At 40.1% G+C, this 25,371-nt stretch overlaps 1 non-coding gene across 1 annotated transcript; it reads right to left on the bottom strand.

Moving 5' to 3' along the window:
- Positions 1-4,228: 4,228 nt before the first annotated feature.
- On the bottom strand, positions 4,229-4,303 carry LOC148157143 (small nucleolar RNA SNORD36). The gene has a single exon (XR_015764525.1). It is a non-coding gene; the product is annotated as a small nucleolar RNA SNORD36 (small nucleolar RNA).
- Positions 4,304-25,371: the final 21,068 nt, after the last annotated feature.

Raw genomic sequence — 25,371 nt, 5'->3', positions numbered from 1 at the left:
ACCAATTATGTTTTTGTACCAAGACAAAATATGGAAAAAGTTCAAGGTATCTGCAGAAATACTTCCAAAATACTTTTGCAAGGCATTGTGTGAAGAATTGTTGGGGATGTGTTGAATTTAGAGAATTTATTTTAAAAAAAGTTTTTTTCTAACTAACCGGGATCTACTGTAACCTTAACTCAGCTAAAAGTTTTTATACCACAATAAATGGATGCAGAAGTGGAAAAAAAGAAAGAGAAAAAAAAGTTAAAGTCAAACACTGATTTTTGAAAAGTAAAAAAAGAAAACGTGTTTGGTGTCTTAGCTTGACAGTCATGTCTGCAATTCAACAACCACTCCATCTTGCCTCCGCCTGTCAAAGCTGACTGTCAGACGGAGTGTATATCTGGGATCTTTATACGCAGCTTCTCATAACCTAGAAATAGAAATCAATAGATCACTTTTTTAAACAATCACAAACTTCTTTGATAGTTGTATCTAGCAGATAAAGCTCACGCCCTTGCAGGATAACGCTGTGGTTGCTGACGCGCTGACACTCAGCAGTGTCTGTGGTGTTCAGTAATTAGGCGTCATGCTTAATTTTTTTTAGCTAGTTTCAGCTTCTTTGCTAATTTTTGCTAATACACTGCTAGGACCTCCCAGGTTAGCTCTGAAAGCAGTGTTCACCGATTCCTAGTAGTCCGTGGGTGGGATGTTTGCTCTGAATGAAACTTTTCACTCATCTTCAAAAGTTATTCTACACGAGTTTTCTTACATTTCTACAAAGTCTTGACTTTCTCGTAGTTTTATTTGATTTTCATTTTCCTAGCGTGGCCCTGAGAAAATGCTGCAACAGGCTGGATTACAGGAAGCTTACATGCAGCAGTTGTTTCCTCTCCGTCCTCCTACCATTAGATTGATCCTGAGTATATATGCGGTGGCCTGTACCTTGACCCCGCGGTGAATGCATCGGCCGGCTTAGCTTAACATTTCATCACGGTCTTTCTCCGTCGGAGTCGGCCTCTCTCGCCTTTTGTTTTCTCTGCTTCTGAGCTCGCAGTGTTTTTCATCTTCTGTTTTCATTTTTCACATGCTGGCCACTATCCATGTTTCTTTTCTGCATCTCTTTCCCCTCCTACCCCCCGTCTCTGTTGTATGCGCTTTATCTCCTCCATCTCCCCAGCTGTCCCTCTCGCTCTTCTCTCCCTGCCCTCCCATCTGCTGATGATGCCCTGATTATCCTGCAGAGGGAGGTTCTCTCCCGACGTTCCCCATTCTGCCCCACATCTACCTACAGACGCAGCGCTTCCTTTCCTTCTGCCTTTCTTCCAGTTTCTCTTGTATTCCTTTGTTTTCCCTTCTCTTCCCTCCAAAGATTCATAAGGCCGTCGCTTCATGAGTCATAACCATCCACCCCTTCATCCAGCCAACTACTCCTCTTCTGTTCCTTCCAACCGGTCCACACCCTACAGCAGTAGGATCAAAATGTTGCAGAGACAGAGCATGAGCCAAGATAAGCTCTCCCTGCAGGTCACTGTCTATGTACCAGCTGATAAGAATCAATCTGCACCCCAGGATACAAGTCTTTTTGTTGTGCTCTTTCTTTTTGTTACAGACCGTGTTCTTTTATTTTTCTTTCACCTCAATCCAAGCCGTTTGTTCTAAAGCTCTGCCAAAATCACTGTAGAGTGGCATATTCATCTCTTCTTGCCTTTTTTCCCCCCCTGTCAGACTGTTTAATTTCATTTTTTTCCTACCTTTTCTTATTTGGATGATGCTGTACCAATGGGTGTTTTGTAAAAAGTTCACTATCGTACTACTTAAAAACACGTCTTTATTGGCCTTCACAGTACTATAAATACGACAAACATCATTAGGGTGAACAGAAATAAGCATTCTTCTTTTGTAGACCTAATAATTTAAGGCTCCCCAAATAACTCATGGATGTGCTTCCTGGCAAGTGAAATCACTGAAGATTTAACTATGGTTCATGTAGAATTAGATGTGTGAAAACAGAAGTGCAGAAAGACCCTGTGGTCATGTGCGGTGTGAAGTCACACTCCCCTCCCCCAGCATTCGGGGTGATTTGTCAGCCAACTGTGCCTGATTTTATTCCCTCCTCTGACAAAGACAAAAATGGTCGTTTGACTTTGCTTGAAGACACACACACACGCACACACACACACAAAACAAAACAAAACACATTCAACCATAGCTTGGCTTTCAGACAAAGCAATTAGTAAAACTAGATTAGCTTGTCGAACTCCCAAGCGTTGCATTGCAAAGCAGAGAACGACAAAGATTTGATGTTTGGCGTGACATAGCAGAACATTTCATTTAGCTGCTGCTAGCTTTATAAGTTTTTCTTATTTACAGCAGGTCACATGACTTTTTTGAAATAGCTTGCTGATTCTCTTTGGGGTTTTTGTGTTCATTATCACATTATCTTTTTAGTTACTGCTGAGATCAATGTGATGGCCAGCTTATAAGAAGTGCAAAACTATTAGGGTTATTTTAAAGATAGTTTATTGGAAACTATTATGTACTTAACCAACATGCTGGCTTATCCTGATGGAGAAATTAAGTATTTATAATTAAAAATCAATTTAAATTGTGAACAAGACAAAATGGTAGAAAGAGCATCATGGTTCTTCACAACTTTTGACATATAAAGTCCTCATCAAACTTCACAAAATCTTTGCCACAGAATGAAAACGAAATGGTAAGATAATAAAATAATGATGTGTAATACTAATACTGGCAGTAGTTTGTGTTAATAGGTTTAGTTTATGTTATAGAACAAGATTATTCAGTTAAAATATAACAAGTTTAACAAGCTTTCAAACATAACTAACACGTCAGCTAACATGGGTTAGCTTTAACTTTATTTACTATTTTGTTTCAACATTACTACTTAAAATTATTTACTTCATACAGTGTTGTATGCAGACATAAATTTTGTTGTTCTTGCCCAAATAGGATAGTTATTTTTGTCTTTGGCTGTTTTTTAATGTGATAAGTTTTTACTCAGAAATAACCCAAAAATAAAAAATAATGCATTCTAACCCCAATATTACTTGTTTGCTAATATTTAGTTACTTTGCTTTTTTGGGGGGAGTTGAAAGTCAAAACCAGTATGTTGGGTCAAGCTCATAAGACAAACCCTGTTGTGTTGAATTGGCCCAGGACTGGTTTGGTCTACATTTGACCCAGTCCTTTGAGACCAAAATAACAAAGATTTGATTGTGTTTAATTTAGCAATCTTGAGATATCTGAACATTTAATATGGCTGCTTTGCATATTGACCAAATAATAGCCACAGCAAAGCAAAATTTGTATTTACTGTTGCAGTTTCAACACTTCATATAACACATACATGGATAAATAGAGCTAATATTCATTGGACAGGTTCTTACAGGCTTTAAAAATACAAACTGCAGTGAAGTAGCTTAATTCCTTGTAAGGCTAATAGCAGTGAGCTAAGTCACTGACTATGTTACCAATTCCCAAGAGTTTTTCAGTTTTGAACTGCAACATGGGTTTGATCTCATTCCTAGATCCGAGTTCAAACCAGAAAAGTTCCTGCAGCAAAGCGTGAAATTTTTCTGGTTTATTCGCTTCGTTTTCGCTGGAAGTTCTGAAGGTTTTCACCACAACACCTTCTGTCTCTTCAGGCAAAAATCAATACGTCCAAACTTTGGCTGTTACTTTTGAAAGTCTTCACCTTAACACTAATTTGTTCATATTTACTTTGTGCACAATGAGAACCACTAAAGGCATCCCAAACACAACGAGTCGTACTTGTACTTGTTTGAGAACCACCGGCCTCATAAATAAAGTTCTGTTTACCTTGACTTCTTCTTTTATCGAGTTGACCAACCGACTATGATTAATCCATACTGGTGTAGTTCAAATTAACTGCGAGGAAGCGCAGAGGACGGGCCTTTCACCAAACGAAGAAGGTCACTGTAGAGGTGGATGGGAGTGGACCACACACCTACTGCCACAGAGAGATTTATCAAGGCAAGCTTTGCTCCCCGAAACACATGGTTAATTTAGCAGCCATTACAGGTGACATGTTGATGAATAGAGAGGGCTGCTCACGCATACATAGGCAATGGGCATAAACACACACGCAGCGCGCACACAAACACGCTCATCGGAAGAATAATTGTCATTTTACTGCAGTCTGCAGGAGGACAGGAGATAAAAGTTAGTGTTGGCAGAATGATGTGTCAGGCTGGTTTCATTAACTCAGAGATAGAAGACTCCTGTCTGTGCCATCAGCGATTATTCTACAGAAGGAAATTATTCATCACTGCTGGAAATGGACGTGTGCAGTAACACAGTGACAAATGATCAAGTTAGTTAATCCCAACTACTTATGCAAGCACCCAACTAATCCTGTCACTAATTAGGACGCCTGCTAATCGCTATTTAAGACGACCCAAAGTGAAATAAAGACTTGCACCTGAGTGTGCGGCCCAGGAGAAAAATATTGTATTCGTTCGGAAGACAACAGCCTATTGCTCATCAGTCCACCCCCCCACCACCACCACTACTCAGTCATTTATCATCATTTTCATCACTTTAAAACTGATACATATTGATTCGCTGGAGCTGCCCTTCACCGCTTTGAGTAGGAGGTTCCACACGCGGCGTGAACATTCGATCACTGTCAAACATGTGTTGGCTCGGCCCGCGACAAACGGTACACTAAGCTGTTCTACATAGCGCTGTCTATTCAAACCAGCAGATGATATAGAGTTGTTCTACCCACACACGCAGGAAGCCGCCTGCCTACGGTTGAACGGCAGCCCAGAACAAGGCAGCGGATAGAGAATGTCCTTTATGAGGCAGCGACTCTGCTCGCGCTTTCTGTCTCTACCGGCAAGTTGGCAGGGAGCGTGGAGCAGACACCCAGACAGACAATAGAGAAGTCTCCGTGGAGATCAGCCCTGCGCCGCCACACAGTCACGGTCCCGTCGCCTGCAGGGAGGCTAGCACTTTTAAATACACTTTTTTTCTGGGAGAACTCGTTTTTCAGAGTTCTCCCAGAGATGAGCTTCAGATGCCGGTGAAAACTATTCCAGGCAAATGAATTGAGAAGACACCCACCAAGCCTTCAGAGAGGGCATCGCTGGAGCTGCAAGGGCTAATAAAGAAACAGCAGGAAGCCAATACTCTCTCTGTCTGTGTCATCGCCAGTAACAATCATATCAGATCGAACAATCACGTCGGATTCGAACTTGATTTGATTATGGTCTTCCACTGTATTTCTTTTTTCTTCCCCACCTCCTCGCTAGCGTTGGTGAGCAGAGGGCTGTCATTACCTTCGGCTCTCATCAAGATGCATCCTGAAGGTCAGGCCTGATGAATTGGAGAGACAACTCCGTCATAGAGAGCAGCCATTATCCACGATACCGAGCGAGATTATTCACTCTCCTGGGAAAGAGCAGATGTGGAGCAACATAGGTGCAGATTAAAGAAAGATGGAGCAAATAATATACATATATATATATATATACATATATATATATATATTTAAAAAAAGGGAATGGAAAGGCAGAAATGGGAGAAGCTCAAACAACACTTCACCGACAAGTCGCTGTGAAATACTGATGGGTGATCGGTGACAAAACTCCCCCCTAACCACTTAAAGCTGACACCTCGGTGCAACTGTTTCTCTCCGCAGCAGGCAGTCAGGGATGACATCGGTGTACCTGAGAGAAGCTGCAATAGTCCCAGCCCAGTTAGAGCTGACACCAGGAAACAGTCTCCTTCCCCCGCTGCCTCTGTTTCAGCTCAACATTTTTCCTCAGCGGAGATGTCCTCTGACAGAATCCTGTGCTGAATCCTCTCCACAAGGCTGTTAGCTAAAGATATCCCCTCAGGCTGGAATTTAAGGAGGGAAAGGCCTGCTGGTTTGAGTGAATTCAAATAACATTGATCTGTCCCCTTATCGCCAAGCATTTCGTTGCCAATAATCTTAAAATGTAAAGACGTGCCACGCTAAGTCCCATTATCCAACAAGTCTGAACATCGCGGGGTGACGGAAAAACAAAGCGCCGAGCTTGGCAGCTGACGGGATAACCCGTCCTAATAGGGTTCTTCTTGAACCTTGAGCCCATCTTCCCATCTGTCTCTGGTTTTCTCTGCAGGCTGTGGTGATGAAGTGCTTTGTGCCTGCAGTAGACCAGCAGTGTGCCATGCATGATAAAAAGCAAACGATGGTAGGGGAGAGCCAGGGACTGAGCTGCTGGCACAACGCTGCAAAGCCAGAGAAGCACGCACTTAGACCTGGGAGTGAAAAATGATTGGAATGGCAGTAAAACATGGATGTAAATTGGCTCGGCGCACCCACACGGCCGCGTGCACTGAAACGACGCGCGTAAACAAAAGCAAGTACCTGGATTTATGTGCAGATACCGATGTGACGCTAATGCGCGAAGACAGCCACATGCAAAGCCACGAAGGAGGGAGAGGAAGCAGCGTCCTTCTCATTTAGCAGCATCCATTTTGTAAAGATGAGTAAAAGTCTTTGCAGAGGTTGTGTACTCTTCAAAAACAAAATGTGTGCAGTTTTTCGTCTCTCGTTCTCTGGCCATCCATTCTGTTGTATGTGTGCTCAAGTTGAGCTACATACATTAAACTCCTGTTTACAAATCAGTCCGACACCACCATGCGATCTCAGTGATGAACATTGCGTTTCCAGGGAGACGTCTTTATTACACACGAGGAGAATGGAGAGATTTATGTATATTCTTCAGGATTCAAAATTTATTAAAGTCAGCTCAAACATAGATGATTAATAAAAATCAAGAATTTAATGCATTATAAATCATCCGACATCTACTCACTAACAAATGACAAAGTAAAACACGTGCGAGACGTGAGGAGAGATTCCACCGCTGGTCAACACAGAAACACACTTCTACGGACAATTAATGGAGACCAATTAACCCAACATGCAGCCTACATGGCAGGTAGCCTGAGGGGAGCCACATATGCACTTGGTGGAAAACATGCAAACTCTACTCACAAAGAGCCCAGACCGGGATTTGAACCCAGGACCTTCTTGCTGCAAACAACTCTCCATCATCCAGCAAATCAAGAAAAACATAAAAATCCCCAAAATAAATATAAACTGCTAAAAGACAAACAAATAAAGCTAATTGTAATCCACATGTAAAAGTCGCATTATGTAACTTTTATACAAAATTTGTCTTGGTAAAACTGCCGCCATGTTGTGACTGTATGAAACATATTTTGCATAAAAGTTACATAATGCTGCTTTAATAAGTGAATTACAATGTTTTGTGTGCATATCATCAAGTGCACCAGGCGAAAGTGGCTCGAATGTAAAGTGCTCTGAGTGGTCCGTTCTAGAAAAGTGCTACATGAATTCGGATCACTTGCCTTCGAATCAAAACGAAATAAAAGTCGAACAATTGGCAGGAGCTCATCTGGTCATCGGAAGCTGCCAGAAAATGGGTTTCATGGCCTTAATTCTAACTCCTAATTCTTCCTGCTGTCTCACAGGCACCAGACCACAACCTGAGCAGAACAAAGCAAAACAGAGCGCCTTACTTTTAGGTCACAGTGGTTCCAAGCCGGGTTTCTGGGGACATGCGCCTCCGGACAACAATCTCTCACCTTAGACGAAGACCTGGCGTATGATCAGGCCATTGCAGGTGTGGGAACTTTGGATCTCAACAGCACTGCTACGATGACAACGGGAAACACAACTTGAAATAACTCACTGAGTTACATTGGGGACATTGCCACAGTGGACAAAACCCCCCACCCACCACCCCCCAAAAAAACATAATGTCGTTCATTAACTCTGCACAAACCTCACACAAAGTAAAAGGAAATGAAAAAGGTGGACAAACGGCAGAATTAACACGGTTGCACTGGAGAGCAGGAAATCAACTCCTCCAGGATGAGAAAGATTTCACACAACCGAGTGAAGGTTGTTTACGCCTTACGTTTTAGGATTCTGGACTAAAATATGAGTCCTTGTAAAGTGACTCGCATTAAAACAACTAAGAAGGCTGAATTTCACATTTGAGGCGTAAGTGTCTGTATTAAATTACGCGCAGCCTTTCTAATTCTAAGTCCTTGTTTGTCACAGAATCAATTGTAGCAACCTTTTCTAGAGAAACAGTCGTCTATATTATTTGAATGGCGTATTATCTTGTTCTTGCTACTTTGAAGGCAAATGGGTCTGTCATCCTTGAAACGTTTAAATTATTTCCCTGATTATACACATGAACACGTTTAGTAAAGTAGCTTCTTGTTGTTTCATGTTCTTAAATACTTTTATTGCGTTTTCTATTTTCTCTGTCATATTGTATTCAAAAGCCAAAGAAACAGGAAGTTGTGTGTTGATAATAAATTCTCTAGATACTCTCATAAACTTAAAAAATGTACATTAAAAATGTATTCTGGTAAATGTAAATAAATTAACTGAGGTGACTGTTGAAAAAAAATGTTGCTGGATTATTTCAATGTCTTTTGTTTCCAAGTGTTTTACTGTCTCTTTTGAAACCTTTCTGCAGCTAAGCCAGAAGGAAATAAAGAGTCATATGCATGTTGAAGAATATAACTGAATCCCAATGTAAATGTAAATACAGCAAGTTTTTGATCAGTGTCATTTTAAATGACAAAATGAAAAAAAAAATTGACAAGATCATCATCTTTCACATTTATGGGCGTTATCTGAGTTTTTCCTACACAACCATCTTGCAGATTCGCATATTGTACAGTCATGCATATATATTCAGCTCAACATTAATCTGAATGAAATGAAAGCTGACAAGGGAAAAAGCTGTGATGTTAAAAATGCCTGTGTTTCTTCTTTTAGAGCTTGTCGTACAAAAGAAATGCGTTCTGCGGGGATACGTTCAGCCGAATAAAAAACAACAATCTGCTGTTTTAAAAACAGATTACATTATTCTGCTTATGAACACAGCCATGCCTCAGGGCCAGTTCTCATCTCTTAGTGACTCCCAAAATGGGAGGTTTGAGCTGATGCGAACCCCTGACTCTTTGTTGTGCCGTATCATCTTCGGCGTTGTTCTCAGTCAGCAACAGCTTAGCATCTCCTCCTTTTCCTCCAACACTGTGAACATGCAGGCGATTTGACATCCACAGATTCTCCGGATGATCCAGTCTCGCACTACCTCAGCCTCATAACTGAGTAGGTGGCAAAGCACAAGAAAATGTTATTGAACTTTATATTTGGAGGTGTTGTTTGCTATGAAGTGATAAAATTGCCAGTATACAGAAATATTTTTTTTTTCTTAGATTTAACTGTATTTTAGTAGTGAAGTGTGGACCGCCAAGTTTACAGACATTTTTTTTTGTTTTTTACCAGTTTATTCTTTGTACCTGGCAACACAGAGCCGTACAACCATGCACACATGCACAGAGTATGTCTTTCCATCTTCACTGGGACTTTGCACTCACTTCCACTCAATTTTCATACATTTGCACAGCTTAACCTTGACCCGTAGCCTAAACATTACCAGTACATTCCTTAACCCTAAGCCTAACCTAAACTCAATTCACACCTTAGTCCTAATCCTAACCCATAACCAAACACAGAACGTCTTCTGTGGGTCTTCACAATGTAGGATTTGTTGGAAAAATGGGCCTTACAATGTAACAAATACATATATGCTGCCAGCATGTATTATTTATGACAACAAATACACACAAAACACGGATTTAATTCTGAAACCAAGTTCTCTTGTTCAAGTCGCAGAAAGAGTGATGGTCAGGGCAGATGGAGCAAGAGAGCAATGTAGGGAAAGATATTAATTTTGGAAGTTGAGAACTACAATAATTTATATGACACCACTCATCCTTTTTATCGCTGGCTTTATGGCACGATCTCTCATTCCCCATGCTTCACCTTTAGGCTTCTCAGTGGAGCGTATGCAGAGTAAATCCAGGGTTATACGCCACTGTGAAGGAATTATAGATAACTTTTCTTTGCAAAAGTATTGTAATTCAGCCACGTTGCAATTTTTTAGAGCAAAACCGCCCTTTGAAGGCCATGACAGTATCTCAATCATAATCAGCTCGGGATTGTGTCGTCTTTTTTGTTTTTCCTGCTGCAGAACCTAATTGGGCCTTAGCTTGAGGTCTTTGATTCTCTTTTTCTCCAGAGGCTGCAAAACAACCATTGCACTACCACCACCATATTATACTGTTGGTAGTATGTTCTTTTTCTCAAACACCATGCTACTTTTACACAAGATTTAATAGAAAGGCCCCTTACAAAAAGTTTAACTTTTGCCTCATCAGTCTATACAATATGGATTATCAAGTCATTGCCTGGCTAAATTCAGACAAGGCCTTTTCTTAGCACTTGTAAGACACAAAACTCTTTGTTGGATGTGTTATTTCTATTACTGCAGGGATTGTTATAGCTTATGTCTAAAAGTCTTGCAGCCAACGTCTGAAAGAAATTGTAATTGTGTTATACTTAGGGAAAGAAAACATCACAGACTATTAAGAAGTATCTTGAAAATTGGACCAAATTAAAAGAATAGTATATAAATTTAAAATAATACATTTGATTACATTAGTTCAAAAGAATAGTCACCAGTGAATTTATTACTTATTTTTTGATTCATGTACTTCGGTTAAAGATTGAATTTTTCTACCTTTTCCCACGATAACATGTCAATTTTTGTGTTTTACATGAACACAAATTAATTTGCCAAACACCGGCAAAAATTCTAAAAAAACATAAAAACAGCAGAGAATGTACATTATGATACAACAAAGACTAAAAAAAAAAAATAGTGTGTGTGTGCACTTCAGTCTGGTTCCTTGTCAATGCTCGGAGGATTAAATTAGGCGAGAGGAGTTTCTTGTCTGTGGTGAGGGAAGGGAAAGGGGCGGGTTATGCTTCCAAACCCCGTCAGTACTACAGACATCATTTAGAAGAAGATCTCAGGGGGTCCAGAACAGACAGGATGACCCGAGCTGACCGGTGGAGCCCACGCTCAAACAGTCCAACATCTTTGCGCAGGTCAAACATGCTCCTCCAGGGTGTGATTAAAAAAGTTAGAGGTGTGATTTTGCTCGAAGCTACACCACTCTTGAGTGTCTTCACAGAAACTACCTCACGTTCATGGGCACTGAAAACATTTTCTTCCTCAGGATCTTCACAATTCTGACATATTTGTGATAAAACCAATTTGGTTCCACAGTTTAGGAAACATTGAGGCCTTGCTCTCTTACTTCTCTTTCCCCGACAGCCGCACAATCTAAAAATAAAAAATCTACACGACAAAACGTAAAATTAGTAACGTTGCTAATGGATCATACAAGTTAGACTTTTGGTTTTACTGCTATACAATTGCTGTAGCTGTGATTAGTTTCATTGTCCACATGTTTCACTCGCCTCAGCATGCTGGAAGCTTGAAATTGAAACAGGAAGATATACTTCTGGTAAAGGCAGCTAGGAATTTTGAAAGCAACTGCAGGCTCTTATATCACACTAAAGTTTTATTCCCACATATTTGGTTGATCTTCGAATTTAAGTAAGATCAAACAAGATGTTGACTTCACCCCAAAACCCTGGACCCTGTCCTGAACGGATTGAACACTGTGAATGTCATACCCTTTATCACAATACACATGGGCAATTCAAAACAGGGGTGCAAAATCAAAAGCAATACATAGAAATCCATGTAACTAGAGTTTTTCAATGAATCTATGGTAGGCTCTCACTAACAGTCCTCGGTCAATTCCCCCCTTTGCCAGGTAGTGCTTGTGTTATTTTGTACATTTCTACCTCCATTTTGTACCTTAAGCAAATCATGTCAAAATAATGCATCTCATATATTTATTGTATTCATATTTTCTTTTTTTTTTTACATAAACAAGGAAATAAAAAGCTTAAACTCAGCATTTGGAAAATTCCAACATATTTTCAAACACACTAAAATAACCATTGGCAAACACCAACTGGGAAATGTTATTTATTGGAGATCATGAGGGGATTATGGGAAATTACTTTAAATTGTTGGCCGTCAGTGGTGGCATCAGGCATAGTCTTGGTGTTTGTTAATTGAGTCATAGTCAAAATGAAGCAACCCCAGACAGACAGCTTCATTTTGGAACCCGGTGGTTTTAAATAACCAAAACTGTAGGGAAGGATGGAACTGAACGACAGCCTGCATCAGAAAGCGTTGCTTTGTCCAGAGTTTATTGCCCAAAATATCCTAAAAATTCAGAAGGAAAAATGAAACTTTGGTAACAACGTTAACGTATTATTAAGATACTGGATTAGTCAAAACAAAATATTGAAAATAATATCTTGAAGTGATAATGGGTCCACATTTTTTTTGTTCTGATTAGTATGCAATAAAAGATCACACAAATTTACATGCATTAAAGCATTTTAACACTCTGTGAGGAACATTATGTGCTTCGCTTTATATGCATACCTCTACTTAAGCAGCCAGTATTTTATGGTTACTGAACGGAAATATAAATAGTCATCTTAATAAACTTACTGTTAGTTCATTTAATCTGTTACATATTATGGCATTAAGTTCTAGATAAATTAGCTAGGCTTAGCTCTCCCACTCTCTGCACTAGTTAAAAGGCTGCTGAACTGACTTGTAAAGGTCAACTTAGCTATGATGGACATTCCTAATTAGCCTGGAAAGAAGAAAGAAAAACTCTGCATGAGGTCCGCTAGAGCTGATAGTCAGACCTGAGATGTAAAGGTGTATTACAGCTGAGAGAAATGGGAAATTCACATCTATATGAATATATGTCTGATGACTTTTTCTACATTAAAAAGTTCATTCTATAAAAAAAAAAAAAAAAAAAGAGTTTTCAATTTCACACAGTTGTACATTAGAAAACATACCCTTCTGGTGCAATGTGAGGTTAAGTCAGAACCTCATGAGGTTCTGTCCACACGTTAAAGGAAGTTAATATTTTAGTATGGTGTTTTTTGGGGGGAATGTGTACCATTCAGAGTATGGTGCAACATATGGAGTTTGCAGGCCCTGACGCAGCTCACTTGGATTCCAACTTCTTGCGATTTACTGCATGTCGAGATTGTAGTCCTCCACATGAGGGTAACTCAGAAATCTGTTTACCTAAAGTGGCCAAGGCGCTCCATACTTCATGAGAAACTCCTTCCCTCCTCTGAATACCAATCACACAAAAGCTGTCCAACACCACATAGGGAAAAGTTCTGCTCAGATGAGTTCTGGGTCTTCTGGTCAAACTACACCTTATAGCCACCCAATGCAAACGATGTGGCATTTTACAGGTTTATAACATCGTGTTCACATAAACTGCTATGAAGTTAGCTTAAGATGCTAAAAGTCTACTGTGATCCAAAGGTTCTAAGAGAACTACATCTGCTGTAGGGTAAGATATGAACTGCTTTTAGCAATTAGCAGAATCTCACTTTAGAAATTAGAATATATCCCTTTGACTACAACAACTCCAGGCTTTGCTGTTGCCCTATGAAGCTCTGAGGGTTTTTTATGAGCAGTGCTCTCTCTTGGCCTCATTTCACTTGAAATCTGCTCATTTCCTATCTGATGCATTTTGTGTTTGTTGTCTTCCAACTGACCCTGACACAAATATAATTACTTTGAGTGCAGTGTGTTTGTTGCGAGGCTTGGGTAGAGTCTAGCCATGAACATCATGGTATTTACACTAGTTGCAGATGCTTTGAGGTAGCTTAGGTCACAAATTTACTTTCAGAGCCAAAATAATATATATTTTTTAGGTCGAATAGCACTCATGTCTCAGCTAAATGCGTTCATTTTTCAACCTAAACAAGCAACAGATAACTAAAATGGCAACTAAATGTTTTTTTTTGTTGTTGTTGATTTTTGCATATGACTTAAAATGATGGAAAGCAGATATAATCTGCATTTTGTTTTCCTTCTCCTTGTAGTCTGATTTAATTTTTAATAGAACATCTGCTGATCTAAAAAGGAGGCTTGGGCAGCTGTTGATACACCCATAGCTGTCAGTCATGTTTTATGTGCCCTCACTCTTTATTTCCCTAAGGGACAAAAGACAAGAGTGGAAGAAAGAAAGTTAATCAAAGGAGTAGTTTTGAAATTAAGAGAAAGTGAAAGTTACGGGATTGGATCTCGAATCCATTTGGTTTACTTCATGCCTGAGATGAAGGCTCCAAATAGGCTCCGTTGTTTCCCAGGTTCGCTGATTAGGATGGTCATGGCATATAATGCAACAATAAAGCAATGTTTTTACACTCCATTGTCTTGCTCATGTGCATTTTCATTCCATTCACAGGAAAGCACTGAGCAGCAAAATTAGTTATTAGTTTGATAGAAATAAAAATCAGCCATTGTTCAGCATTTTAAGATTAAATGCAAATAACTTGTGATGTTTATCGTCTTCCCTTATGAATAATTCTGAGAGCCTCCTTTCAGAGTCAGACTATTCGTTTTGAAGGGTATCCACATTGATCCAGAGTGTGGCCTCACTGTATGATTACACATTTCACTCTGATATTGGTGTAATCCACAAAAGAGTGTAACCCCATAGCAACCCACCTGTGGATATGCATTTTAGGGCTTTAGCGCTGCACGCCGTCTCCTCCTATCTCAGTTCCCGCAGCTTTTTCCATCACACATTAGCAATTTGGTACATTTCTCGTGATGGGGTGCTCATCTGCACTCCACCTGCATTTTGGGCAGCTGACCCTCCAGCCAAGGTGCCTCCTCCAGCAGGTCTGAATGTTTTATTCATACATGTAGAGCTCAGTAAACCGCTGAACCGCTACGGAAAACAAATGTTTCTGTCACCTAAAGGGAACTACGATCTCCCGTTTAAGGGAAACAGCTTACATCTCCGTTCGCTGTGACGCTGTGATCCTGAAAACCTTTCAGCAACCAAGCAGTGAGAATTTATTTCATTTGTTGTGAATCAAATATTTATGTGCCAGTTCACCTCCCTGTTTAACTAGGAATATACCCTCACATCTTGGGTGTTGTCAGCAGACTACAAAATAGTCAGGCTTTTCTAAATGAAACAATAATAATGAAAAAGGCCCTGATACATTACATTTCCAACATGCTATTTAAATATTTGTTTGCTTTAAAACTTGTTTTAGTAATTACATTAGTTCTGCTTGGTGCCATAAATTGATTTAAAAGCTAAAGTTGTAACTTGAAAGCCGTTAGCTTAGCACAGCTCATCATAAAACTTCATTGCAAGAAGAAAACCATTGTTTACTACAATATTCATTCATATTAGTGGAACATATATTTTACTACCCTTTTTCTCAAAGTAGGTTACTCAAACAGGTCCAAAAAGAAACCCTTTTTTAAGCGGTTCACTTTGAAGTAGCAATCAAGCTAATCACATCCCATATAAATGTGAGCTTCCATAAATAAAACTAGTATGATGAACTCAAAGGAGGTCTGGAGCTCAGCTGAGTCACATCTTAGCGCTATGTTTGACATTTTTGAGTCTGACATAATTTCAACGAACGAAACACAAGTGATGCAGATCAAAACTATCCTTCAGTTTTTTTTCTTAACAAACAGCAGAGGCAGGTCGCTGCTCAAAGTGATTTACAACCAATCTCCAAAGTTATCCTTCTTTAACCAATAAAAAACATTTTCAAACTGGTTCAGACCATCAGATACTGTATGTCTTAAAGTTTGAAAGTTTGTTATGCAATATAGTTAAATGTACAAAAATTATTCGTTTGTCTTATGTTTTAAGTAAATCCACTCTTGTTGCAAATAATGGTTGCCAGTTTGCCAGAGACAAAAAAAAACAAAGGAATTCAAGGGGAAAAAACAATATTGTTCATCTAAAAATGATACCAACACATTTGGTGTCATTGAAATTAATGCAAAGGGATTCATATTTAAGAGGTCATATGAAAAATGTTTTACACATGAGAAACGACTGGATCTCTGTGTGATCATGGCGGAACCCCATCAGGGAAACATTACAACACTTCCTTTTGTACTCGGTGGTATTCCATTACATCTCAGTGTAATTTGCCCACCTCCTGCCATTTTGTAATCATCCTGATTAATATCAGTGATCCCTTAACTCGGTTCGCTGCACTCTCTACTGTTTCAGCTTTGACCTTCGAAAATCCATATCAAAAGTCTTGAGATTAAAGATTTGCTTCATACGGTATGCAGACGGTAATGTGCTTTTATTTGATCTTCTGCGAGGTTCCCTCACAACGCATTTGATGAAGCCAAGGTGGTAGGCGCAGACGAGCGCGAACATCTCCGAATTGTCAAGCCCAGGCCTTTCAAGGCAATCGGCGCATCTGAACCGGTGGCACTTTTTGATCGCAAAATGTCTCCCCTCTCATGAAAAATGCAAGAATAACCCTCATGATCAATAAAAGCTGGCATGACTGGCTCCCAGGTGATCAGACAGAGTACATAACATACCTGCCGTGTGACAGCTACGCATTGTTGAATGAGTGAAATTGACGTCAACGTTCAGTAATCACAGAGCTCTCTGTCTTCTCTCCTTGATGATTCAGAGCGAATCAGACACAGTCTTTGATCAGTCTCTGGCGCTGCACCCAGGGACCAAGAGAAAGAGACTGGCAGTACAGAGGATAGGGTAGAGACAGCCATGTATTTACCCCTGCATTTCAATTTCCCTATTGATTATTCACGTCCAGTCACTGTATAACAGCTTGGCAGAAGCCAAGTGCAGAGCCAAAGCCTTTATTACTGAGGATCTGTCTGAACATTATAGCTTTTGCTGCATGAAACAAATGCTTGAAGCAATTATAATGATTATAATTATCTGCAGGGAGACATGCTCAACGCAAATTGGCTCTATGTCCATAATTAAGAGATGCACCCCGATTTTAAGGGAGACGGGCGAAGTTTTTTTTTTCCGCAGCGCTTTTTAAAATATGAAGTCCGAGTGGCGCCGCGTTGAATTTTAATATCCATCCTGTGGGGGATAATTTGACCCCTCCTCTCTCCCAAAAGGGTCCACATTTGAATATGATCACCATTTACAGTCACTAATTATACGTTTGAAAAGGTAAAAGAAAAATGTTCGCAGCCTAATTTGCATCACTATGCTCTCGACGGTCAAACGGCACAAGAAATGGACCGTCCAAGTCAGACTAGGGGTCCACCGTGCTTTATGGGGGTTATTTCTTTTTTTGTTTTACTAAAAAAAAATTCTAACTCTGTCACTGGAACTCACCTCGGATTGTGTGTAACAGAATAATTTCCTCTCCATGGCAAAGCCAAGAAAAGCAGTTGCATTTGAGCAACCCACTTAGACCATCCCCAGTGGCAGCCGTCTAGTAACCGTAGCACCAACCAGGCATTCCAGATGTGGGTTTATGTATACATTAAATCTCATATTAATTTTGATTTTTATTGCCTCCACACTGCCTTCACAGGGGTGCTGCTGCACAAAATGAGGTTAGCCAGAAGACCACCCAAAAGGGGTGTCTACAGTAAAAAGAAATGACAGCGGAGCCACACACCAGATGCTGTCGTAGCGGGAAATTATTTGATTATGTCGGCCATCCGTTCCTCTCAGGCCGAAGCAACCTTTGACAAACTTTTCCTTTTTATTACATCTGATGGAAACTTTGGAGAAGATTGATTCAAAGCATTTCAGTGTTTTGGCAGGCGAATGTGTCCACTCAGTGCACACTCACACACACGCCGGCCCGCTATTAGTGTTCGGGATGCCATCCTTTTTATGCTTCAAGTGTTTGCGCACTCATAAAATGCAGATAGCACGGTCACGTTGTTGATTGGAGTTTTCAATTGCTTTCAGCTCAGTCCAGAGTAGGCTCCTCTGTTCCGACCACAAAGAAAATGCAGTCTCCATCTCTCATAGAAAATTGGGTTTATAACTATCTGTCAACCCTGTATGCGCAACGCTCCACCTGCTCCTTCTCCTGCTCTTACCCCAAGGCGTTTACTTCCTGTTCCTCTTTACCTTTCCCGCTGCAGCCTCATTTCTCGGCGCAAAAATCAATTGCTCATTATGTATTCCCACACTGAATGCCACATATCACATCGCTGTAGCTAACAAATAAATCCCCGACTGTTTGTTGATCATGCGCCCGGCTGTGCTCTTTCCTTTTCTCGACGGTCGCTCAACTGATCAAGTTCAGATTTAGTCCGCGTAGTGGCGGGGATCCAAGTTAATTGGACTGCCGAGTTTAAGGAGGTTTACATAATTTGGCCGAAAGTTGTTTATTGCTCTAAAAATCAATGCCTCTAGATTGGATTAGCTGTAACGATGCTGTATGCCATTGCTATGGTGTTATTTAGTCGCGACTTGTTTCTTCGACGTAAATAGGCGTACGGTGTTTAGAGTCGCTGACATTGCGTGCACCGCTGTGACCTTTGGCTCCATTAAAATCTAACCTCATCTTACAATTTTTATTGGATGTTCTACTTCTTTTATGATCCACACAGCAAAAGAGCTGCTGCTCTTTTTTCTAAAGCTGCCTGTGCGCTCAGTTTTACCTTACCACCCCAACAGCAACCCAGAGCAGCACTCCATTTTAAACTTCCCAATATGTTAAATGTTTAAACTTTGTTAAAAATGATTTTGTATGGATGGAGCAAGAACTCATTTTTTTGGGTAAAACATCCTTGACAGCGTTTTTGAGGTTGTTGATTGATTAAAACAATGTACAAAAACAACATGCTTGGTGAAATTCTCAGAGGGAGCACTGTTGATCGTTGAGGAAAGGTGTGCATTACACCTCCCACTTTCTGGTCAAGCTTGTACCAATAGATTTTGGTTATTATTGTAAAGAACTGATAGAGTTATCATTACGGCGCTTGAGGTTTAATTTCTTGATGCAGCAGCAGAACCTGCTGCGAGACCGTGATTTTCCAAGGTAGTTTAGAGCCCTGGAGGCTGTAATGATCACAGTGGTATAATGATGATGCAGTGCGTCCTGAGACACACTGAAGGACACACGGATCCAACAGGCGTTTGTGACCTCGCACTCCATGTACTGACTTTTTCCAAACTGCCAGAATCTTTTTCGCCACACTTTACAGCGCAGTTTCAAAGGAAATGTCTGTTTTTAGCTTGTTTTTGACATGTCACAGTCATCCTTACATGACATTTGTCCAAGTGTTGTTGAGCCACTTCTCTTGCCATTGGTGTCACAAACGGTATCGCACAACAACAAACATAAATAAAATAAATAAAAATGAGTGTTTTTCAGCCTCCTGGACAAATTGCCATTGTTGTCAATTTTTTTTTCTACAGAGTTAGAGTCGCTCTAACCAAACAGAAATGATAATTTCATAGTAGAGTCTGGAAAGACATCCATTTTGACAGGTACACATTCAACTGAATATAGCCGATGGATTATTTACTGTAAAAGTGACATCAACATAAAAATGCCACCTAAAGGAGAACTTGTTTTAGGTCGTGTTCACTTTGACACAATCTAAAATTGTGTCACCTATTCACCACCTATTCACGGTTCAGTATTCCTGGATTTTTCAGAAGAATTCAAATCATAGTTATTTGCTAATAAAATTGCCTAATCGCAAAGTTCTCTAAAATATTTGAAAGAAAATGCAACTTCAGAAGCGCAAACATCCATTTAAAATGCTAGTTGCCACGCTATTGGCGTTTGCAAAATAGGAGCACCATTCATTTTCCTTGGGGCTGATTGGCTGTAGCCGAAAAACCAAAGGTAAGGAAGACTTTAGTCGCTTCTGCTGTCGTGTTAAAATGGTTTCCACTTTGTGTACAAATGGATATTAAAGTACAAAGATATTAATATAGTTGGTTGAAAGCTATTTTAGAGGAGAGCTTAGTATTTGTGAATCTTCAGCAACTGGTGGGCGACTGTGGGTCCCTACAGGTCCACTATATAAAAAGTACCTCCTCTATCTAGCCTCTTTTGCTGTCACTTGTTTCATAGATGCAGCTATTCTCTGCAGTGACACCTACTGTTTACAAGGACAAATGCTGTGGTTACTGTGGATATGAAGGGGTAATGGTATGTATAAGGCAATTCCTTTCAAGCTGACACTAGAAATCACTGTCAACTGGTAAACAGACCCAGAGGACGGTTTACCAGCTGAAGGCACACACACACACGCGCACACACACACACAAAAAACATGTTTGGTGTTTGGTCAGTCCATACTTACACTACAAACATACCAGTGGAACAAACAAATTCAATGTTTTCAAAGTGCTAAAATGTCAGCGAGCATGTGACAATTAGCTTACTTTTGGTTGTAGAAATTAACCAGATACTTGTCAATAATTATCGCTTTAAATTTATTTACTATTTTCATGGATTCCACATTTCATTTGCAGTAATGCATTTTTTTTTAAATCCAAGTTCTGTTTATGTCTTGATCTTTAAAGCCCAGCCAGTGATGAGGGTTGCAAATTAGCTTCAGCCAGAGTCCTGCATGCAGACAATTTCTTCATATTTTGTGTCTCATTGTTAAGCAGACACATAAAATAAGAGTTTAAATAATTAAACAATAGTGCCTAGAATATTTTTACTAAATAGGATGCTCATTTGGGATGGTTAAGCAGTATTCATTGTCATTGATTTCTTTGCATGGTCAAGTCTGTTGCAAATATAACCTTTTGACAAGCTTATTTTTTGTATACTTTAAAAGGAACTGAAGTAATAACAGCAGGTGTATTTTTCTTTTAAAAAGAAAGGAAAGGGTGAAGTGAGTTAATTAGCATGATTTGGAACAGCTATGGAGGGAAGCCGAAAGGGTCAAATTGAGAAAAGGTGAATAATTAGCACAAAAGGGACCTAAATTAGACACAATGGAGCTACAAACTAAGAGGTAAAATATGTTAACATTGATTTAGAGGATGAGCTAAAACAGAACACAAGAAGTAATTAAAATCTCAACCTAAAGAAATTAACTCATTGCAACACCTTTCTAATGACAACGAACACAGAGAACTGAACTGAATATGGCAAGACCTTTTGAACATAAAACAAAATGGTCAAAACACAAATGAAAACCAAAACATCCAGGAAGGTAATGCAGGTTGGCCTCAGTTTTTTTTAAAATTGTTAAATACTAAAAGGTGAGTGTGAACCTGCAAAGTCTGTTTTTCCATCTGTTTTAATGGTCATTTTCTGTTTTCTTCAGGCCTTTTTGACAGGCTTTTAAGTATTTCACGTAAATTTCCCCAAAACGGTGCACATTGCCCCTTTTCCACTGGCTCTAATGGATCCTGCTCCACTCTACTCGGCCTGCATTGTGTGAGCGTTTCATTTCTTTTTTAGGCCGGTACATGCTTTTTCGGTTCCTGCTTTGGAGTGGAGTTGGTCAGGGCCGAGTAAGTGCTGTGGGTGATGCAAGCTTTAGGTCCTGCTGTTGACCACTGATTGGTCAGAGAATTGGTCAGCTGCAAGCTTAACAAGAGAAGAAAACGACAGTTTTGGAACTGTAGAGAGAGCAGCACTGGAGTCCTCACAAAAGTATATTCACTGGAGGAACAGTGAGGTGCAAATCTTTCTTTAATTACTGGGGGCAAGAAACCCAAAAAGAAACAAGAAAGTTTTTGTTGATGTTGCAAAAAAACAGAAGGTCAGCACTGGATACAAAAGAACATCGCGACAGTGCCAGGAAAAATTTAAAAGGTTAAAAAGTGAAAGGACCACAACGGGCGGAGCGGGTTCAATCGAAAGCAGTGACGGTGGTTTGACCTTACGGACACAATTTATGGTCATCGCCCTGCTAGTTATGGACGGGAAGGTGGCATGGACTCCACCTTCCCGTTGGATTTCATTTGTCTTTGCATGCATGCACCCAAATGTGAGCTAGTATCAGTGTGTTATCACAACAAACCAACAAACCATAAAACAGTAACTGTAAATGGCAAAATAGTCAAGTTGACGTGCATGAATTGAGCTCTGCGTCTTCAAGTCTGAGTATGTTTTATTTATCTGGTCTGTATTCTGGAAAGGATTTATCCCCTCACGTGTGGAGGCTGAAGACGAGACGGAGGTGGACACGGATTTCCCCGTCATGTCTCTCCGCTTCGGAGCCCAGCTGTTCTAGTACTTCTGGTCCTCCAGAGGGATTAGGGTTCAATCTCAGGAGAATCCCCATAAGATTAACAAACAGCAACAACACAGGGACAATGCTATCCATGGCTCTCTTCTTCCATTGTCTCCACAAATGACGCCACATTTCAGTAGCACAAGAGCAACTCTCGGTGTAGAAAGAGATACCACAACACAAGGAGATGTTTCTCTGCTACCGTCCAAGCTGGCCGGTGGAAACGTGATGCACTTTTTGTAGAGCGGAGTACGGCCGGGCCAATAGAGCGGGGTTACTTGGAGAAGAAGCATATGCAGCCACTCTCAGGAATAAGAGGCTTGTCACTCCAACAGCTGAATAAGATGCAGAAGTCTCCTCTGATGGCTCACAGATGATGATGGGGCGTCATGACTACATTATGAATATTTCTCATGTAACTGTTTACATCCGTTGCTGCCATGATTTTTAATGACTTATAGTGCGAACAAGCTGATTCACGTGTGATTTTTATTTTATTTCTCATTTAAAGTTAACACCGCAATTGTGAAATTTTATTTTTTCAACATTAGCAGAAAACAGGCAGATTTTGGCACATTTGTAATCCAAGTAGATCTAAAAATGTGAAAAAAAAACCAAACAAGGAATCTGTAAAGGACCAGATACTTTCTGCACAGCACTATAGCTCTCTTCTTTTCAGCACAGAAGCATGTGTGACTGTGTTTCCTGCCATACTCCTCAGGCTTCCTTGACACACATAAAAACAGCTGCAAGGAGAACTCAGTCCACAAATCACACGGTGAATACGCACGGCACAAGTGGGAGAGAAGACAATGAGAAGTTATGATTTACAACGCAGCCAACCTGCTGCTGCTGCTGCTGCTTGGGAGTTAACCATTTACCCGCCAACAATCGCTGCTCACATCTCGAGGAAGAGCTCACGACTTGTACCACACAGCTCCGGGCTCGACGCTGAACTCTAAACAAAACCAGGTCAGCCCAGATGTACAAGTGGTGAATCCTGGCAGCAAAGTGCTCCACTTTCAATGGAGGCCAAGTGAAATACTGAACCAAAAAACACGATTCGAAGCTCTCTCAAGGCGGCTCTCGTGACGGAAAAATAAGTCACTCAAGAATTTTCAAGGGCAAGTTATTGTAATGTGATCATTTTACTTTGTGAAATGAATGACAAGAGGGAATCGCATCCAGATAAGTCTGACATCACTCACTGTATGGAAAAATTGTTTCCTTAAAAAGAATCCAAATGTTTCCTTTTTAAACAAATGCTATAAAAAAAAAAAGAAAATGCGTATTTTACAAGTCGAAAGTGCCGCAAACATAAATCCAAAGCAAATGTTTCGGATTGGAGAAATTAAGGAGAGAAATGAAGACGATTTCGAGATTGTTAGGAGGTCAAGATGGAGCGGACGAGTGGGCGGGTCACTGAGGGACGTTACGCTGGCGCGGGCAGCTTAGGAGGAGTGTGGATCCATGGGATATCGGATGTCCTGACCTGGCCTGGTGGAGGGCGTGAGGATGGATTGGCCACTGCGGACCCGCCGGAGAACGCTTGAACAAGGGAGAATGAGAGATGGGGTGATGAAGGTGTGCAGAAAAGGAAAAGAGTAAGGAGAATATCAATGGCCAGACAGAGGCGCGTATGGATTTCTCTTCTGTCTCTTCAGAGCCCGACTTTACTGCAGCGCAGGAGCGGATCGAATAGGGAGAGAGAGAAAAAGTGCCTGCTGAGCATCCCCAGAGAAATCAACACTTATGCATGAAAAGCTTCTTTGACTGTTAACTTTGTTTCCCTGCTCATCGTTCAATAGAATGCGCTTATGTCTTCTGTGTCCCCCTGTTTACAAGTTGACGCAATAAAAGCAACATAAGGTGGTGGCAGAAAATAATGAATACCACATAAATTATATTAAGAAAAAAAAAAGTCCATGCCTCGGAGTTGACTAATATATAATAAAAAGAGGAAATATATGAATAAATGTGGTTATTACAAAATCCTGCCTTGTGAGTATTTGCATAATTTCAATTACAGAACAATGACACACTTCCTTCCTGATGTGATTTGTGCTGACTTTTAATACCATCAGCATAAACAGAGGAATATCGCATTGATTCTCGGGCCAAGTCTGTCAATATCTACATCCACATTCATATATTGTGAAAATCTTGTAATGCGGAGAGACAACTAGAGGTTATGTGCTCCGAAAGATGTAGGAACAGAAAACTTAAATCCCAACTTATTTCAGACTTACTTCGGCATCAATAAAACACGACTCACGATAAGCTGCAAAACAGGTAAACGGAAAGCCGAGCCTTCCTCTGTTTAAAAGCCATGTATCTTTTTTTTTAACAACTTTTCTTATTTGTTTGATTTCAGGCTTGTAGCTCACGATAACAATTTTCACTTTTAAGTCCAAATTCAATAAATACTTGATGGAAAAAAACAAGAACAAAGCCACAAGTTAAGAGGGAGTGACGATGGTGCATACGGTATCGGACAGCGGCAACAGCGTCAAACAATAGTCATTGAAGAACAAGTTGTGTGAGTGAATCTCAAGCTCCAATGTGACGTCGTAACGTCACATTTATATTTATATCCCCATTTTTCCAGTAAGGAGGAGGAAATCAGGGGAAATATTGTCTGAGGGCAGTAAGACCAGTCTACATAGATTTTTTTCATGGTGGTTAATATAGTTTGACAAAACTGAAAAAGTGAAACAAAAACAAAAAAGTCTTTGGGTGTTTAAGTTAAATCTCTGTTCAGGTTCTGAGCAGGATCTGATGCACCAGTACTATTGGTAAGCAGGGTGTGATTGTGAGAGTCTCACATTTTGCCACATATTTGGTCCAGGTTTTTCTTACGAGGGTTTACGATGACACAGTTGTCAAGAGTTCTTCAGAAATGATGTCAAAGCAATCAGTCTCTTTAAATGAAAGATAGTTTTCTTCTAGCAACTTGTTTTACCCAAAATCATCAATTCAAGCCTTTGCTACTTATAACAATTTTGCCTTCATTTGGCTCAGGCACTTAAAAGAAAAACAAATAAATGTTGCAGCTTATTATCATGAGATAACACATAGTGTCAGTATTAAGTTGCCACATCTAGTCAACGTTTTTTCACTAGTCTTTTTCTTTCCATTAAGGATAAAAATAATTTCTCTTTCCAAACACAGTCATTGCTCCAGGGAACTTTTGACTCAGAAAAGTGGGTTTTAAAAAAGGTTGATGGTTTTGTATAACTAAAAAAGGAAACTTGCTAATTTTACTAAATGTTTAACATTTTTTAAATGTTCAAACTCTGAAATATGATAGTCG

Source organism: Poecilia mexicana, unplaced genomic scaffold (genome assembly GCF_051168715.1).
Source record: "Poecilia mexicana isolate PSO_F unplaced genomic scaffold, ASM5116871v1 scaffold_10, whole genome shotgun sequence".
Classification (NCBI taxonomy): Eukaryota; Metazoa; Chordata; class Actinopteri; order Cyprinodontiformes; family Poeciliidae; genus Poecilia; species Poecilia mexicana.
This window is presented reverse-complemented; position numbering and strand designations above follow the sequence as displayed.